The 21,235-nt window shown below is 36.3% G+C and overlaps 1 protein-coding gene across 2 annotated transcripts in view; it reads right to left on the bottom strand.

The window, feature by feature from the left end:
- Positions 1-21,235, bottom strand: part of FANCL (FA complementation group L) — an 86,197-nt gene that overhangs the window by 16,667 nt on the left and 48,295 nt on the right. The window lies entirely within an intron of this gene.

Raw genomic sequence — 21,235 nt, 5'->3', positions numbered from 1 at the left:
TCAAGCATCTTTTCCAACCAGTATAGTGTGAAACTAGAAATCAATTACAAGAAAAAGTCCGAAATGAATGTAATATGCATCAAGGCTAAAAAACATGCCACTAAACAATAAATGAGTCAACCAAAAATCAAAGAGGAAATTAAAAAAACATATGGAGAAAAATGAAAACACAATGGTTCAAAATCTTTGGGATGCAGCAAAAGCTGTTCTAAGAGGGAAATTTATAGCAATACGGGTCTACCTCAAGAAATCAAGAAAAATCTCAAACAACTTTACACCTAAAATAGCTAGACACAGAAAAATAATGCCCAAAGCTAGAAAAAGAGAAGGATAAAGGTTGGAGCAGAAATAAATGAAATCGAGATTAAAAAAATAGAAAAGAGCAATAGGACCAGGAACTTAGTCTTTGAAAATATAAACGAAATTGATAAACCTTTAGCCAGACTAATCAAGAAAAAGAGAGGACTCATACAATTAAAATGAGAAATGAAGGAGAAGAAATAACAACTGACACTACAAAAATACAAAGGATTAAAAGAATATTATGTAAAACTAAATGCCAACAAATGGGATAACCTGGAAGAAATGAATAAATTCCAGGGCAACTGAGTGGCTCAGTAGGTTAAGCGTCAGACTTCAGCTCAGGTCATGATCTCATGGTTGTTGAGTCTGACCCCACATCAGGCTCCCTGCTGCCAGACTGTCAGCACAGAGCTGTCAAGCTGTCTTTCTGCCCCTCCCCCACTTGCACTCTCCCCCAAATAAATTTTTAAAAAAAGAAATGGATAAATTCCTAGAAACACATAATCTTCCAAGACTGAGTCATAAAGAAATACAAAATTTGAACATACCAGTTACTACTAATAAAATTGAATTGGCATTCACAAAACTCCTAACAAACAAAGGTTCAGGACAAGACAGATTCACTGTTAAACACTACCAAACATTTAAAGAAGAGTTAATATCCTAATCTTCTCAAACTATCTCAAAAAACAGAAGAGAAAGAGAAGCTTCCAAATTCATTCTATAAGGCCAGCATTACCCTGATACCAACACCAGACAAAAACACTACAAAAAGAGGAAATTGCAGGCCAATATCTCAGATGAACACAGACTAAAAGTCCTCAAAAAATATTAAACCAAATTCAACAAAACATTAAAAAAAAATCATTCACCGTGATTAAGTAGGAATTACTTTAGGATGCAAGGTAGTTCAAAACTCAAAAATCAATGTGATACATCACATTAATAAGAGAAAGGGTAAAAATCATATGATCATCTCAATAAGATGCAGAAAAGCATGTGACAAAGGCTTCTGACATCCATTTATGATAAAAATTCTCAACAAAGTGAATTTAAAGGAAACATATCTCAACATAATAATGTTGAGGCCATATGTCACAAACTCACAGACAGCATCATACTCAATGGTGAAAAAGAGAGCTTTTCTCCTAAGATCAGAAACACGACAAGAGTGTCCACTCTTACCACTTTTAGTTAATATAATACTGGAAGTCCTAGCTGCAGCAATCAGAAAAGGAAAATAATTAAAAGCCATATAAAATTGGTAAGGATGAAGTAAAACTGTCACTCCTTGCAGATGACATGATCCTACACATCGAAAACCCTAAAGACTCCACCAAAAAACTATTAGAACTGATAAATTACAGGATACAAAATCAATATACAGAAATTAAGAAAACAATATCATTTACAATTACACCAAAAAAATTAAAAACCCAGGGATAAACTTAATCGAGAAGGTGAAAGACCTGCTGCTGTACCCTGAAAACTATAAAACACTAATGAAAGAAACTGAAGATGACAAAAACAAATAGATGTTCCATGCTCATGGATTAGAATTAATACTGTTGAAATGTCCATACTACCCAAAGCAATCTATAGATTCAATACAATCCCATCAAAATACCAACAGCATTTTTCACAGAACTAGAACAAATACTAAAATTTGTGTGGAAGGACAGAGGACCTGTAATAGCCAAAGAAATTTTGAGAAAAATGAACAAAACTGAAGGTGTCATAATCCCAAGATACGCTACAATCATATGTGGTAATTAAAACAGTATGGTACTGGCACAAAAATAGACACACAGATCAACGGAACAGAATAAAGAGCCCAAATTAAGCCCATGCCTATGTGGTCAACCTATGGCAAGGGAGGCAAGAATATACAATGGAAAGAAGACTGTATCTTCAATCAATGGTGCTGGGAAAACTGGACAGCTGCATGCAAAAAAATGAAACTGAACCACTTTCTTATACCACACACAAAAGAAAACTCAAAATGCATTAAAGACCTGGGACGCCTGGATGGCTCAGTCAGTGAAGACTCAAACTTCGGCTCAGGTCATGATCCTGCAGTTCGTGAGTTAGTCCCATGTCAGCATAGAGTGCTGACAGCTTGGAGCCTGCTTTAGATTCTCTGTCTCCCTCTCTCTCTGCCCCTTCCCCACTAGCACTCTGTCTCTCTCTCAAAAATAAAATTAAAAAAAATTGATTAAAGACCTAAATGTGAAACCTGAAACCACAAAAATCCTGGAAGAAACAACAGGAAGAAATCTCTAATATCAGCCTTAGCAGCATTTTTCTAAATGTGACTCCCCAGGCAAGAAAAATGAAAGCAAAAAAAATTTCTAGGGCTATACCAAAAGGAAAAGGTTTTACACAGTGAAGGAAACTATCAACAAAACAAAAAGGAAACCTGATGAATGGGAAAATATACTGGCAATAATACATCCAATAAGAGGTTAATATCCAAAATATATAAAGAACTTACACTCCTAAACACCAAAACACAAACAAAAAAACAATCAGAAAATGGGCAGATGACCTGAATAGACATGTTTCCAAAGAAGACCTACAGATGGCCACCAAACACATGAAAAGATATTTGACATCGTTAGTCATATCAGTGAAATGCAAATCAAAACCACAGTGATTAATCAGCCTACATCTATCAGAATGACTAGAATCAAAAAAAGAAATCACAATGTTGGTGAGGATATGGAAAAAATGAATCCCTGTATACTGTTGGTGAGAATGTAAACTGGTGCAGCCCCTGTGGAAATCAGTGTATCAGCTCCTCAAAAAAATTAAAAATAAAAACATATGATTCAGTAATTCCACTACTGAATTCCACTGAATTCCACTACCCAAAGAATAGAAAAAAATTAATTCAAAAAGATATATGCACCCCTCTGTTGGTTGCAGCATTACTTATGGCAGGCAAAATATGAAAGCAACCCAAGTGTCCACTGATAAATGAATGGATACAGGAGATGTGGGGTTTCTATGTGCATACATAACACACAATGGAATATTATGCAGCCATAAAAAAGGTAAGATCTTGACCTTTGTAACAATATGGATGAACCTAGAGGGTATTAAGCTAAGTGAAATGAATCCAAAACAAATACCTTATGATCTCATTTTATGTAGAATCTAAAAAACAAACAAAAAACTCAAATATAGAGAATAAACTGGTGTGGGGGGGTGGTGAGAGGTGAAACAGATAAAGGGGATTAAGAAACCCAAACTTCCTGTTAAAAAATAGGTCATGAAGATGAAAAGTACAGCATAAGGAATGCAGTCAATAATACCATAATAACATTGTATGAAGACAGATGGACCACATTTATCATGGTAAACATTGAGTAATATATAGAATTGTCAAATCAGTATGTTCTACACCTGAAACTAATATAACACTGTATGGTACAGTTCAATTAACAAAAGATTTGGGGCACCTGGTTAAGCACGTGACTCTTGATTTCAGCTCAGGTCATGATCTCACGGTTTATGAGATCAAACCCACCTCGGGCTCTGGGCTAAAAGCACGGAGTCTGCTTGAGATTCTATCTCCTCTCTGTCTGCCCCTTCCATGCTCATGCTGTCTCTCTCCCAAAATAAATAAAACTTAAAAAAAAATTCAAGTGGCCCAGTTTATGAGGAAAATAGCATCCTTAAGAACATTTACATCATAATTTTAATTTGCTGTTTTTAAATAACATTTTAATCATAATTTTGGGATTTAGGAAGGTATACAATAAATTTGTAAAAATGAACACATTTTATAAAATTAGAACTATGGAAAAAAGTTTTAACTTCAACTTAGAACAATCAATTTGTAACCATATTTCATAAGGTATCTGGGTTACGAACTGAATGCAGAGAGAGACAAATATTATATGATTTCACTTAAATGTGGAATCTAAAAAGCAAAACAAACACGTAAACAAAAAGCAGACACAGATCCATAAATACAGAGAACTGACGGTTGCCAGAGGGAAGGGAAGTTTGCGGGAAGGGCAAACAGGGAAGAAGAGTAGGAGACACAGGCTTCCAGTTATGGAATGAGTAAGTCATGGTGATCAAGGTACAGCACAGGAAGTACAGTCAACGGTACCGTAAAGACACTTTATGGTGACAGCTGGCGCTACACCCGTGGTGAGCACAGCACCAAGTATAGCCTTTTGAAGCACCATGTTGTACAGGTGAAACTAATGTGTGTGTCAACTACACTTCAGTAAATAAAAGAAGCAAAAGAATGTATGTTCTCATTTACAGCACACCGAATTATACAAAATTAAATAAGCAAATAATATCCAAAATGAGTTATGTGTTAATAATTCAATCCAGCCAATGTACAAAACATGTCTACTAAGAGTTATGGTCTATCGTAGACATGGGTTGATCTAAAGAAATATGAGATACAACACAACATGTTAAGATGACGGACTTGGTAGTCAAATCTTGAGTCTTATTCCTAGCTCCGTCCTCTTAATGCTAGCTGCATCTTTCTCAGCAAATTAATCTCACTTAGCTTCTACAACATGGAAATAGTGTTAATCCTTACAAAACTTGAGTGAGATAATGTGTGTAAAATGCTTAACTGATTAGCATATATGTTTAAAAATTGATAGACATTATTACAGTCATATAGTCCTTGATCTGGAGAAGTTCACAGCTCAGGAACAAAAACAGTAAACTGAAAAATACCTATTGTATTAAAGTATCAATACTCTTGGGGCGCCTGGGTGGCGCAGTCGGTTAAGCGTCCGACTTCAGCCAGGTCACGATCTCGCGGTCCGTGGGTTCGAGCCCCGCGTCAGGCTCTGGGCTGATGGCTCGGAGCCTGGAGCCTGTTTCCGATGCTGTGTCTCCCTCTCTCTCTGCCCCTCCCCCGTTCATGTTCTGTTTCTCTCTGTCCCAAAAATAAATAAAAAAAAAAAAAAAAAGAAAATTGAAAAAAAAAGTATCAATACTCTTGATATAAAAAGGTTATGGAAAAATCAGTAAAAAAAAAAAAAGTATATAGGAATTTTTAAAAAAGGGGGGATGAAGAGATAATTCCCCAAAGAAAAGAATACACATGATCAAATAAAAAATACTCAACCTCGTAAGTTTACACATAACTTCTCTAAGTGCAACACTTCAGGTAAGAGAAAGAGAAGAGATGGATTAGAGGACGATGAGAAAAATGAGGTGTACTAGACGGGGGTCTGCTTTTACCAGAGCAATTCTTCCTTCAAAGCTGAGATAGCTCAGTCCACAGGTTAGCTTCTCTCTTACAACACTCCTGTTATTAGTTACTGTTTTATTTTAAAACCTCACTGAAGAGGTGAGCATCTTGTAGATCATACAAGACCATCATGCATGCCTTTAATCTATTCCAGAATTATCCACAGTGGTTTTATTCTGATTTGGCTCCAATGACTTTGTTCCCATGTTTCAACAGTCTCTAATGTAGTTTTAATCCTTTTTACGACAATTTTTATTTTCTTCTTGTACTTCTCCATATTACCTATAATATGTATTACTTTTACAATCATAAAAAAGCGTATGTAAAAATAAAAATAAACGGTGTGTTAGCCATCCTTTCATTTCATGATGTGCACAGTATAGTGAAAAGATACATAACCCTTAATTTAATGAAACTTATATTTCAACTATGTGTCAGATCTATGTTGGGATCTCTGATACAAAGATAAGAGCATCCAGTACACAATGAGGTCTCAGCTATCATCTTGATGGTAACAAAGTATTTGATCAAGACATACTCAGCAACTTAAAGCCTTAATACTGCATCTATAAATATGGGTGTGCAGTAGATAACTTCTAAGGTGACTTCCAGCTCTAGTAGCCAAGAACTCAATAACTATTTGAAAACCCATAGGTAATTCTGTCCACTTAAAAGTACCTATCTTTCCTGGGGCTCCTGGGTGGCTCAGTCAGTTAAGTGTCTGACTTCGGCTCAGGTCATGATCTGACAGCTAGTGAGTTCGAGCTCCACGTTGGGCTCTGTGCTGACAGTTCAGAGCCTGGAGCCTGCCTCAGATTCTGTGTCCTTCTCTGACTCTGCCCCTTCCTCACTCATGCTCTAAGAATAAACATTAAATTAAAAAAAAAATTAAAAAGTACCTATCTTTCAAGATGCCAATTACTACAACATACACCCATTATTTCCAACTCGTGTTTACAAACAGATTTTCTCACTCAAATTATATAGAAATATAACCATTAAAGATGAACAACTTATATGCCTGAACATAATCATTTCCTTTTTAATCAAAAGAACTTTCATACCAGAATCAAACTATTTGGACTACAGTATACCTTTTATTCCCATGTATTCAAGAAGAGAAGTCCATGATGCATTACATAACACTATTATTTTCTAATATAAAAGAAAAAAATCAGTCTTCCAAAAACTCAAAGGTTTTGGAATAGGCTAAGAACCACAAATTCCTAGCAGGAATAGAAAAGCAATTACATAACTATAACATGGCAAAGATCCGAAAATTATACCCAGAATACCGCAAGGGATTAATTTACTAATCAAAGGAAAATGCCTTTTTTTTTTTGAACACATATATAATACCATGATTAAAAGGAAATGAAATAGAGGAACAAAGACATAAGATGGGAAAAAACTAGGGAAGAAAGACAACAGAAATAAGCAGCAAAAAACAAAAGCAAAAGCACAAACAACAAACAACAAAAATCCCATAAACACACACACACGCAAGAGCCTTAAGTTCCCAGTAACAAAAATAATGATGCAGAAACCCAACGCTTTAACCTTGCTGTGGTAGGAGAAAGGAGAAGACAGGATGCTAAACAACCTCTTGTCCTTAAAACATTAAAAAGAAAAAAAGAAAAAAAAAAAGAAATCCTGAGAAAGCTAGAAAATATAAAACAAGGTGGGAAGAGTACATTCTATACTCTACTTGCTCCAAAGATTGGCAGCAAGGGCCCATGTTGAGGCATACCAACCACACTATCTTGCAGTCTGTTTATTTTCATGTGGGGTAAAACTTTAACAGAAAAAAAGGCACATACCCAACACTGGAAATTGGAAAACTACATTTATAACATTACGTGCACAGGGAACACAAGAGCTAAGTTAACAGGGGAGATATTCTCTGGTATGGAGTCCAATCTTCCTGTGTGAAAACCAAAGGTCAGAAAATAACAAGAGTGTATTAATCTCAAGAAAAAAGTAGGAAAAAATAGGCATCTCGACAAAATTTGAAAAGAGCAGGCATAAAGATAAGAGATCAATCTAATATTAAGTTCACCTCAGTCACTTAATGAAATTTTCTGCACTGAAATCAGAATACCTAGACTGTTCTGTGTGTGGACTTCTCAGTGGGAAGATCTATATGTGGGATCCCTGCACTGCACTAAGCAAGCAGTCTGTTCAGTGTGATAGATTTGGTATTTAAACCTTGAGATCATGAACCAATAGAAAGTTTGTCTGGTCAAAGGTCTACAGATGCCTTACAAAAAAACTAAAAGATGGGGCACATGGGTAGTTCAGTCGGTTGAGCGTCCGACTTTGGCTCAGGTCATAATCTCATGGTTCGTGGGTTCGAGCCCGGTGTCAGGCTCTGTGCTGACAGCTCAGAGCCTGGAGCCTGCTTCAGATTCTGTGGCTCTCTTTCTGCTCCTCCCCCAGTCATGCTCTGTTTCTCTCTCTCTCTCTCAAAAATAAACATTAAAATAATTAGAAAAACAAAACACAACAAAAACCTAAAAGGCTTATTCTATTTCCTGACTAGTTTTACGCTAAAACACAGTTAGCAATGCTTGCCCACTTTTATTGCTAGAGGATGTGCATGAATCAAGTGCCTTGATATTTGAGCACAGAAAGGTCAACTTGGTTATTATATATAGTTCATGTTTTACAAATAAAATAAACCATCAGAAGACTAGATTATATCATTCTAAAAACCTTAAATGGTCCCATATTTTCTTATGAAGCATAGCCAATGAACAGGGAGGTAGATAAAAATGTTCTAATTAGCTCCAGGACTAGACAATGTACTTTTAGAGAAAGAAATCAATGATCTGTTTTCCACAGTGTTATTGTCCACTCATGAATTGTCTGTATGCTTAAGTCTAAACCCTTTTCAAGGCATGGTAGTACCTATTACTTATATACTGAGGTTTTTTTTTGTTTTTTTTTTTGTTTTTTTTTTTTACATTCTACGAAATTAAGTACAAGTACAAGCTAAGAAGTTAGTGCCTATGGCCCACTGCTATACACAAGTCACATAAAATTTTCCAAGTGGTGGTGACAAGTCAAGGAAGCTGATAGCAACTGGGATTGCTCCTAGAAATTTTGTAGGAGCAAGGACATCACCTGAAAACAAACTAGTGTAGTCTTTGATTTATAAATTGATTTTAAAGAAGGCCTGTCAAGTTATATTGCTTAGAAGGTCATACATAGTTGCATAGGTTTTGTTCAATCTTTGAAAAAAAGAAAAATCAAATAAGCTAAAAGCAATGATTTTTAAGAAGGTAAATTCCTGGGCCATAAGGATGATTGGTACATTTGGACCCTTATTCTACATCATCTTTATCTGTAGCTGTAACAGTAAGTGATATATGCAAGGATAACTTGAGCTTGGGGTCTCCCCAGAAAAGCAAACTCTGAGACAAGAGCTTATGTGTACATAGGCTATTGGCAATAATCTTAGGGACTGAGAGGGAGGGGGTGCTGGGAAAAGTGAAATAGGACAGAAAGCCAAAATAAGGGTGTACTGTCAAGCTGGTCACTGTGGTCAACGGTTGGCCCTGTGAGTTGTAGAAAAAGTTCAGAATCAGTGCCCCAAAATGGGAGCTCAAAACATTTATTCACTGGCCTCTGTTCTCGAATGGTCAAGTTGCCCTAAAAGGGATAATTCTCACACTTCCAGATTTGCATGTATACATGGATGCTCCTCTAGGCACCCTTGGTCCTGGCATTAGAAAAGCCCTGGGACAAAGAACAAAGCAGTGGTAGAGTTGAGGTGAGGGGTTTTGTCTGCAGCTGACTGAAGGGATGTGGCCAAGTAAAAAGTGAATGCAATGGAAGTGAAAGAGGGAGCAAGAATCACCGGATTCCTAGCCATTTGCCAACAAAGGAAGGGACACGTGGGCAATTCCCTAAAAGGTAAATAAATATATTTTAAAAAAATTTTCCTCACAAAATCAATTTATATAAAATTTTAATGATAACAAAAGGGAGATCTCTGAAGTATCCAAAATACATGTCTATAAAAAAAGTCAGCTCATTTTGGGTTGTTGTCTTATTATTGAGCTTTGAAAACTCATTATATTCTAAATAGAAGTCCATTATCAGATAAGTAATTCGCAAATATTCTGTCTTAGTCTGTGGCCTGTCTTTTCAGTCTTTTAACAGTATTTTTCAAGAAAAGAAAATTTTAACTTTGATTAAATCCAATTTATCAATTTGTTCTTATATGGATCTCACTTTGGGTGTTATATTAAGAAATCCCAGGGGTGCCTGGGTGGCTTAGTTCGTTAAGTGTCCGACTTCGGCTCAGGTCACGATCTCGCAGTTCGTGAGTTCGAGCCCCTCATTGGGCTCTGTGCTGACAGCTCAGAGCCTGGAACCTGCCTCAGATTCTATGTCTCCATCCATCTGCCCCTCTCCCATTTGTGCTCTGTCTCTCTCAAAAATAAACAGACATTAAAAAAATTAAGAAATCCGGAAGTTCCAAAGCTGTTCTTTGTGGTTCCAGAAGTTTCACTGCCTTAGGTTTTACATTAAGTTCATAATCCACTTGGAGTTAATTTTTGTATACAGATTGAAGTTCATCGTTTGCATACAGCAAATTGTTTCAGCCCCATTTATTGAAAAGACAGGCTTTCCTCCACACTGAATTATCTTTCCACCTTTACTAACAATAGTTCTTTGTATACACAAACAGTTGTATAGGTATACACGCAGTCCCCAACTTCAATGGTCTAACATGGGATATTCCAACTTTACAACAGTATGAAAACTGGTATGCATTCAGTAGAATGTGTACTTCAAATGTTGAATCCTGATCTTTCCAGGCTAATAATATGCAGTAGGATATTCTTGTGATGCCGGGCAGTGGCAGCAAGCCACAGCTCCCAGTGAGCCATGCAATCACGAAGGTAAACAACCATGCTGCACCCATACAACCATTCTGCTTTTCACTTTCAGTACAGGATTCAATAAATTATATGAGGTTTTCAACCCATTATTATAAAATAGCCTTTGTTAGATGATCTTGCCCAACTCTGGGCTAACGTAAGTGTTCTGAGCATGTTTAAGGAAGGCTGGGCTAAGCTATGATGTTTGGTAAGTTACGTGTGTTATTAATTGCATTTTCAACTTACAGTATTTTTAACTTACAATGTGTTTATCAGGACATAACCCCATCTCCAGTCAAGGAGTATTTCTACGATAATGCCACATTATCTTGATAAATGTAATTTGTGTCCTGAAATCAGGTCACATTAGTTCTTTAACTTTGTCTTTTTCAGTTTCTCTATTTTAGATCCTTTGCATTTTCCTTATGTAGTTTGGAATTATATTGTCAATTTCTAAACTAAATCTGTTGGAATTCTGACTGGGATTATATTGAATCTATAGATCAATTTGAAGAGAAATGACATCTTAACAATACTGAGTAGTCTAATGCATTAATGTAGACTATCTCTCCATCTAATTAGGTCGTTTGGGCAAAAAATTTGCAGATACTTCACCAGAGGAGATATATAGGTGACAAACACATAAAAAATATGTTCAACATTATTGGTCATTAAAGGAATGCAATTAAAATCACAATGACTTTTCACTACACACTATTAGGATGGCTAAAATGAGAAAGACTGGCCAAACCAAATGTGAACAAAATTGTAGAGAAAGAGAACAAGCAGGGGAGAGGGTAAGAGACAGATTATACATATACGTGTATATATGTCTGTATATATATATATGTATATACATATACATGTATATATATATACAGACATATATACGTACATGTGTACACCTATACGTATATATGTGTATATATATGTATATATACATATATACGTATATATGTGTATACATATATGTGTGTGTATATGTGTATATATATATATATGTATATATATATATGAGAGAAAAATGAATGAATGAATGAATGAATATATCTTAAGCAGGCTCCATGCTCAGCTCAGAGCTCAATGTGGGGCTCAATGTCACAACTGTGATATCCTGACCTGAGCCAAAATCGAGAGTTGGGTGCTTAACTGACTGAGCCACCCAGGTGCCCCAACAACCACTTTCTTAAGCAACTGGTTTTGAAACAGTTTAAAGTTTTAAAACAGTTTCTACAGTTTTTTTTTCAATTAAATTAGTTAAAAAAAATTTAGATGTTAGCAGTTTCTTAAATTAAACATACACCTTTTATATGATCCACCATTCATTCCACCCCTAGGTGTTTGCTATAGGGAAATGAAAGCATATGTTCATATAATGACATCGCATAATATTAACAGCAGCTCTATCTATAATAGCCAAATCTTAAAATCTATTCCTATGTCCATCAACAAGTAAATGGACAATATATAGCAAATCCATATAATGGAGTACTACTTGGCCTAAAAAGAATGAACTGTTATTATATGCCACATATGGAAGAATCTGTATGCTGAGGAAAGAAATCTGACAGAAAAGAACACACAGAATTATACAAAATTCTAGAAAGCATATCAGTAGTTGCCTGGGGACCAGCGGGAGGAACAAGAAGGACAGAGAGATTACAAAGGGGAGTGGGGAGCTACCATGTTCACCTGACAAAGGGAAGTGGGGAAACTTGGACATAATGGAAATGTTTATTATCTTGATTGCGGGGTTGATTTCACAGGTGTAAACATTTGTCAAAACTCAAATTGTACACTTTATATTCAGTTTATTGTACATCAATTATACCTTAATAAAGCTGTTAAAAAAAACCGCTTGTTATGACTTCTGGGTAGTAATGTATCTACAAAGCAGGATTATTTTTGCAGATTAATCAATAATTAGGAGCTAAAAAATTATAAAGTAGCAGTATTTCTAATGCCAAGGACAAAGGCAAAAAATAACTGTCCATAAACTCATCACTTGGAGAATGAAATTTTATATTTTATACATATATAGTTATATAAAATGTGTATATACTGGAGAAGGAAGGAGAAAAGATATATAGGAGAACTCAGATGTTAGCTATTCTCCCATAACTGTTATTAAATTATGTTAAACTAGGAAAGCACTTAAGCAGAAAAGTGTGAACACTGCCAATCTCAAAATGTAATGCTTATTATCTTTAAAAGCATTTTGTTACTTTTATAATACCTGAAGTGATATAATAATGTCAGTCACTTAACCAGATCTTAGAGTATAATATCTTCATCTTAAGTACTATTATTTCCAGTATTTTAATAATTTTCTCACAGTCCCGGAATGTGATCTTTTGTGCTCTGATGACACTTAAATTAATAGCATAATTTTCTGGTACTTGCAACAGTTGCTTTCCATTCTGATTTTTTTTTTATACTTTCCTATAATATGTGCAGATAAATCCTCTAATAATCATTTTTGTCTTTATCTCTAGGGGATTCAAAAAGCTTCAATAGAATAAGGAAATATCAAGATTAAACTTTTTTAAGAAACTTAATTTTAATATTAATTGCAGTATTTCTAATCAGATATCTTTAAAGAGATAGTAAATCTCTTAAATATTCAGTTCATTTGATCTTATTTGCAAGCTTCATTGATGTTCTCCACATTTTCTGTAGATAGCCCTATAACTACACCTATTTAATCAAATGCTATTCTCTGTCAAGCAATCCACACGGAATGTATCAATTCTTCCAATACTTAACCTTATTTTGACTGTAACTGACCACTGCTGATGATGACTTAAAAGATGTGCTACTAGGGGCATCTGGGTGGGTCAGATGGTTAAGCGTCTGACTCTTGACTTCGGCTAAGGTCATGATCTCACAATTGTGAGGTCAAGCCCCGCTGAAGGCTCCACTGGGCGTGAAGCCACATTAAGGTTCTCTCTCTCCCTTTCCTTCTGCCCTTTCCAGCTCCCTCTCCCCCCCACCCCGTCTCTTGCTCAAAAAGAAAAAAAAAAAAAAAAGATTTGCTACTATTTATAAGTCCTAAGAAGAGGGTATCTACCCACAAAGTCAAATGAAATACAGTCACTTCATAAACAGCCATTACAGAATGACTACAGCAGCCAAGAAAGAAAAGAGAAAATAAAAGAAAAGGAAAGGAAAGGAAAGGAAAGGAAAGGAAAGGAAAGGAAAGGAAAGAAAAGAAAAGAAAAGAAAAGAAAAGAAAAGAAAAAAGAAAAGAAAAGAAAAGAAAAGAAAGAAACATCTGTCAAGTGCATGCTGACACTCTCAAAATGTAGACCATTAAAAAAAATACAAACTCAACATCAAGTTAATTAGGAGATGATTCTGAGTAGACAGCTGAGTAGAAAACACCAGGAATCTGTCTCCCACCTAGACAGCATTTACACTGATAGAACCTGTGTGATACATCTATTTTGGAACCCTGGAAGTCTACTGAAGGCTTGCAAATTCTATTTCAGCTCTTCACTTGACAGAGGCTCTCCATCACCCAGCCCCATGACCAGCAGCCCCGCAGGTACTCCAGGAGCAACTTGCACAGCTTATAGGAGGAAGAGTAGGCAAAAGGGATCTTGTCTTGCAATTAGCAGCAATCTGTGCTCTGATGTGAATGTGGCTTCTAATCTCAGAGGGGCAAAGAGGCAGTTGGACATTGTTGTTGTATCTCCTCCAATTGTTGCAAGCCTCTCCTCCTCCTGCAGAGTATTTTAAGAGCCAGTGCCCTCTTCCCTCATCATTTTTCTTTTTATCCCCTTTTTAGGAGTCAGACATTAAAGATGCAAGCATTTAAAAGTAACTGCATATAAAGGGGGAATGTGGAAGTCAATATACAAGTGCAGGGAAAGATGCAGGCTCAAAACTGACCAGAAAAGGCCCTAATAACTTATACCTTAATCTGATCCTTGGCACAGAGACAACCTATGAGAATAAAAAAAAAAAAAAAAAAAAACAAACAAGCAAACAAACAAACAAACAAAAACCAAAAGAATAAAATAAAAAAACAGGAGATTATGATCTTTCCTTTCTAGGGAGAAGGGAAAATCCAACTTCTAGACTTACCTCACTACTAAAAGTATCCAGTTTTCAACAACAACAAAGTTACAAGGCATAAAGTAACAGGAAAATGTGGCCTTGATCCAAAGAAAAAACATTAAAGAAACGGTCCCTTAAAAAGACCTGATAGTAGACCTACTAGACAGAGAATCTGAAAAAATGGTCTTAAGGATGCTTTAAAAATTAAAGAGAGATGTGGAGAAAGTCAAGAAAATGATGTATGAGCAAAATGGAAATACCAATAAAGAGAAAGAAAACCTAAAAAGAAACCAGAAAGAAATTTTGGAGCTGAAAGTACAATGACTGAAATGGAACATTCATAAAAGCAATCTAAACGCAGATTTGAGCGTGCAAAAGAGTAGGGACCTTAAAGACGAGACAGTGTAAATGATCAAATCTGAGCAACAGAGACAAAAAGGAATGAAGAGAACAGAACCTAAGGGAAAGGTGGCACATCAACAATGCAAGCACTGTGAGGACCCAAAAGAAGACAGAAAGTAACAGAGAACATTTGAAGAAATAATACCTTAAAAATCCCAATTTTGATGAAAGACATGAATATAAACATCCAAGAGATCAGTGAAGTCTAAGTAAGATGAAATCAAAGAGATCCACACCAGGACACATTATAAACAAACTTTCAAAAGCCAAAGACAGAATCTTGTAAAAAGCAAGACGTGACTCATCACAGACAAGGGATCCTCAAAAACAATCAGATTTCCAAGAAATTTTGAAAGCCAGAAGGTTGTGGGCTGATATATTCAAAGTGCTTAAAACAAAAACAAAAACAACTTACAACCAAAAATCTTGGCAAAACTGTCCTTCATAAGAGAAGAAGAAATTAAGACATTACCAACTGAATAAAAGCTGAAGTAGTTCTATCATTAGACCTACGCTGCAGGAAATGCTCAAGGGAGTCTCACAGGTTGAAATGAAAGGACAGTAGACAGTAACATGAAGCTCTTTGAAGAAATAAAGATCTCAGTAAAGGTAATTACATGGCAATTATAAAAGCTAGTATTATCGTGAACAATGGCTTAACACTACTTTATTTCCTCTAAGATTTAAGAGACTAACACATTTTTATAACAATTAGTCTAAAAGCTAGTATTATTTGTAACTTTGGTCTGTAACTCTGCATTTTGCTTTCTACATAATTTATGAGACAAATGCATTTATTTTTTTTTAAATTTTTTTTTTCAACGTTTTTTTTTTTATTTTTGGGACAGAGAGAGACAGAGCATGAACGGGGGAGGGGCAGAGAGAGAGGGAGACACAGAATGGGAAACAGGCTCCAGGCTCCGAGCCATCAGCCCAGAGCCTGACGCGGGGCTCGAACTCACGGACCGCGAGATCGTGACCTGGCTGAAGTCGGACGCTTAACCGACTGCGCCACCCAGGCACCCCTATGAGACAAATGCATTTAAAAAATTATTAGTTTGTGGTTTGGGGGCACACAATGTATAAAAATGTAACTTTGTGATAACAACTGAAAAGCACAGGTACAGAGTTGCAAAGGACCAAAGGTTGTATATGTTTTCGAAGTCAAGCTGGTATAAATTCAAGTTAGAAGGTTATACCTTCAAGATATTAAATGTAATCCCCCTGGTAATCACAGAGAAAATATCTATTACATATATACAAAAAGGAGAAATTTAAATGTTTAACTAGAAAAATTTAACTAAGTCTAAATAAAACAGTAATGCAAAAACTAAGGGACAAAATAAGACATATGGAAAACAGCAGCAACATGACAGAAATGTCCCCCCTTATCAGTAATTACTTTAACTATTAATGGATTAAACTCTCCAATCAAAAGACAGATTTCAATAAGAACCAAATGTGACCTTGTACATATTTTGGCAGCTAAAATTCTTTAAGGCTACTGATGGGTGACCCCTTAAATCAGTCTTGTCTGATTGCTGCATGCAGGGAAAGGTTTCTCCTTTCATTTCTTTCTTGGGGGACGGGGGTTATTGCAAAAATATTCATTTTAACATTACAGGGGCCCTTTTGTTAGAGCTCCTCTACCACAGACATTAACAGGTGAGTAACAGCCACATGTACTGATTGTATCTATTCACAATGGACAACGGCATCGAATGTAAGCTAGCTTACTTTTGTCACTATGTTTTTCTTGAGTTTGTTCTTATGTTTTAAGAGGTACCAGGTGTGCATTTTTACACGGAAATCTAAAGGTACCTTCAAAAATATCTGCCGCAAAAACAGTCCTTCATCATTATTTAATCATGTGTTTGTACATTTTTGTACGTTAACTTATGAATGAGTTTTTCAGTAAGAAATGTATATGCAAGAACCAAAAAAAAAAAACAAAAGACACACAGATTGGCTAATGGATAAAAACACATGTTCCAACTATATGCTGTCTGTAAGAGTCTCACTTTAAATCCACAGAGACAAAAAGGTTAAAAGTGAAAGGATAAAAAAAGACATTCTGTGCAAATAACAGCCAAAAGAGAGCAGGGGTGGCAATACTAATTATCAAAGCAGACTTTAAATTAAAATAGGTTACAAAAGACAAGGACATTACAGGCTCATCTTCCATATGCTGTGGGTTTGATTCCAGACCAGTGCACTGAAGTGGTTATCACGATAAAGCAAATGTTGCACTAAAGCAAGTCAAATGAATTTTTTGGTTTCCCGGTGCATGTAAAAGTTACATTGATACTGCACTGTGACCTACTAAGTGCACAATAACGTATGTGTAAAATAATGTTCTTTTATTAAAAAAAAAACACACATTATTGCCAGAAAGTGCTAACTATCCCCCGAGCTTTCAGAGTCCTATCTTTCTGCCTGAAGAGGGTCTTGTCTCGACGTTGATGGCAGCAAACTGACAAGGGTAGTGGCTGCTGGAGGTTAGAGTGGCTGCACTAATTTCTTAAGATATGACAACAATGAAGTTTGAGTCACTGAGGGACTTCCTCCCCTTCACAAACAATTTCTCTGTGGCATGCAATGCTGGTTGACAGCATCTGACCCACACTGCAGTCAATTCTCTCAAACTCCACCACTGCTTTATCAACTAAGTTTCTGTAATATCTAATCCCTTGCCGTCATTTCGACAGTCTTCACAGCATCTTTGCCTGGTGTAGACTCTATCTCAAAAAAAAAAAAACAATTTCTTTGCTCATTCATAAGAAATAATTCCTTATCCGTTAAAGTTTGATCAGGAGATTGAAGCAAGTCAGTCTCACCTTCAGGTTCCAATTCCAAGTCTAGTTCTCTTGATGTTTCCCCCACATCCGCACCACATTTCCACTGAAGTCTTGAACCCTTAAAGTCTTCCATGAGGGTTTGCAACAACTTCTTCCAGACTCCTGTTCATGTGGGTATTTTGACCTCTTCCCCATCAATCACGAATGTTCTTACGGCATCTACAACTGTGAATCCCTTCCAGAAGGTTTTCAATTTTTTCCCCAGATCTGGAGGCTATAGGGCTATGGCCTTACAAAATGCATTTCTTAAATATTAAGACGTGAAAGTCAAAATCATCCCTTGACCCACAGGCTGCAGAATGGATGTTGCACTAACAGGCATGAAAACATGAATCTCCTTGTAGATCTCCATCAGAGCTCTTGAGTGACCAGGTACGTTGTCAATGAGTAGTGACATTTTTAAAAGTAATCTTTTTTTTTCTTACCATGTTGTAAACAGATGTGATGTCTCCCAGGCTTTGTTGTTCCATTTATAGAGCACGGGCAGAGCTGATATAGCATCATTCTTAAGAGCTCTAGGATCTTCTGAATGGTAAATGAGCACCGGCTTCAACTTAAAGTCACCAGCTGCATTAGGCCTTAAAAAGGGCAGTCAACTTGTCATTTGAAGCTTATGAGGCCAGGCATTGACTTTTCTCTCGCTATGCAAGTCCCAGATGGCAGCATCTTGCAAAGAATGCTGCTTTGTCTACACAGAAAATCTCTTCTTTAGTGTAGCCACCTTCATTCACTATCTTAGCTAGATCTTTCGAATAAAGTTACTGCAGCTCCTAGATGGGCACTTGCTGCTTCACCTTGCCCTTTTATGCTTTAGAGAGGACTTCTTTCCTTGAACCTCATGAACCAACCTCTGCAGCCTCAAACCTTCCTTCTGGTACTTCCTCACCTCTTCCCTGCCTTCACAGAATTGACGAGAGTTAAGGCTTTTCTCTGCATTAGGCTTTGGCTTAGAAGAATGCTGTGACTGGTTTGCCTTTCTATCCAGACCGCTCGAACCACTAAACAGTTTTGCTTTCTTATCATTTGTGTGTTCACTTATGTGTTCACTGGAGTAACACTTTTAATCTCTTTCAAGAACTTCTTTGCATTCATAACCTGGTTTAGTGTTTGGCTCAAGAGGCCCAGCTTTCAGCCTATCCTGGTTTTTACCATGCCTTCCTCACTAAGTTTAATCATTTCTAGCTTCTGATTTAAAGTGAGAGACCTTCAACTCTTCTTCTCACCTGAATACTTAGATGCCATTTAGGGTTATTAATTGGCTTAATTTCAAGATTTTTGTGCCTCGGAGAACAGGACAGCCATGGGAAAGGGAGCAAGACGGGGGAAAGCCAGTATATGCAGCAGTCAGAACACACACAACATTTATCGATTAAGTTCACCATCTTAAATGGGTGCAATTCACGGGGACTCAAAACAATCACAATAGTCACATCAAGGTTCACTGGTCACAGATCATCATAACAAATAATAATGAAAAACCCTGAAATGCCGTAAGAATTACCACAGTGGACGGGGACCAGAAAGGAGCAAATGCTATTGGAAAACGGAGCCAAGAGACTTCCACAAGGCAAGAGTCCACAAACCTTCAATTTGTAAAAGACAAAAACAAAAGCACAAAAGAAAATATCTGTGAAGTGCAATAAAGCAAAACACAGTAAAACACGGTGTGCGAGTACAGTAGATGCTGCCTCAGTCTAGCAAAAGCTCCAGTGTTCTAAGACTGCCCACAGAACACCAAAAGCTGTGCAATTCATGTACTATCTCCTAATTTCATGCCTTTGTTCTTTGGCTAATGCAGTTGTCTCCTGAAGTATCATCTCCCTTCCCAAACCAAACTTCTCATGCCTCAAGACGCACTGAGCTCAAGTAACATCCTATCCAGAAAACGTGCTTAGTCACATCAGGTTAGATTATGTGCTTCTTCTCCACCTTATCACAACCGCTCATCATGACACTCAACATATTTTACTAAAATCATCTTTTTAATAACTCTCTCCTTATCAGACTGAAAGTTAATCCTGAAAGCCTACCCTAGGTATTAGAACCTGTCTAATTCACCACAACAATGTCCGGATCCGACTCAGTGCTCCACATATTACTAGTGGAAATAAATGTATGCGACATTTAAATTGTTCCCTACTGAAAAATCTTGCTTTTCTGTTTATGTCCTTTTTCAAGGTTAACTATAAAGAAAGACCTGACCATGACAGCTATACAATTTCATCTAATAAAGCACTAAAAATAAGAAAGAACTTCCCTAGTAGACCTTTGATAAGTTAGTTCCTCTTACTTATCTTCCTAAGTTCTATGAAAGTCCAAAGAACCCTGAACTTTCCATACTAATCCCCTCCGTATAACACAAGTGGGTGGGAAAATAAGAGGATTTATCTCTTTTGTCACTTGCCTGTAGTTGGAAATGTGGGACTCCATTCGTATTCACCACACTTATTCAGAAATTTCAGTATGTCTCTTTAACTAGCAGCCCACTGGCAAAAGCAAAGATGAATTTTAACATCCCATGTTCACAACTAGTTTATACATCCGAATTCAAATAAAGTAGTAACTACACATCTAATATTTAATATTCTATAAAAAAAAGGGGGGGGTAAAAGCTACTAGGTAAGGAAGGTGTATTAAATACACACATCTAATTTCAGTCCCTCCCCAAAATGCACTAAAACTATGTTATCGCTGTTTTTTCTTCATGGCATAATCTCACAAAAAAACAGGGAGAACTAGACAGGCAAAAAAGCAAAATTTTGGAAGCAGAAAAAACAAAGTGATTGCTCACAGACGCAAATTCCTAAATATATAAGAAATGAAACCTGGCGATATACAATATACATCGAAGATCATAGGTGTGTGATCAACAGATAAACAGTTATAACATACACCATGACCTAACAGGGTCTATTTCAAGAACACAGGACTGGTTTAATATTAGGAAATCCAATAATTCACCACATTAACAGATTAAAGGAGAAAAACAATTTGATTATCTCTTTGTGTTTAAAGAGAATACATTTAATAATTTCAACTTCCCAGTCATAACAAAACTCTTAGCAAACTAGAAATAGAAATAAATTCCGTTAATTATTGTTAAAGGATTTCAGTACAAGAAATACATAGACAAAAATATACCTAATATTAAAAACTCAGAAGTTTTTCCTTTGAGATCTAGAACAATACAAGAACACTTGTGTTTACTATTTATAGTTCACATTGTATTGGAGAGCTTAGCCAGAGCAGTAAAGGGCGGGGTGGGGGAGGTATAAAGATGGGAATGGAGGAAATAAAACTGTTGTTACAAATGACTGTTACAAATGATATGATTATGTTCACAGTAAATCCAATGAATTTATTGATAAATTATTAGATAAGACTTTAACAAGGCTAGTGGATAGAAAATCATTAAAGAAAACAGATTTAAATACATCAGCAATAAACAAAACGGAAGGAAAAAAAGGGGGAAAAAAATG

This window comes from Herpailurus yagouaroundi, unplaced genomic scaffold, assembly GCF_014898765.1.
Source record: "Herpailurus yagouaroundi ecotype Mexico unplaced genomic scaffold, PumYag 210, whole genome shotgun sequence".
In the NCBI taxonomy this organism is placed as follows: Eukaryota; Metazoa; Chordata; class Mammalia; order Carnivora; family Felidae; genus Herpailurus; species Herpailurus yagouaroundi.
Note: the sequence above shows the minus strand (reverse complement) of the source record. Positions and strands in the feature narration are given on the sequence as shown.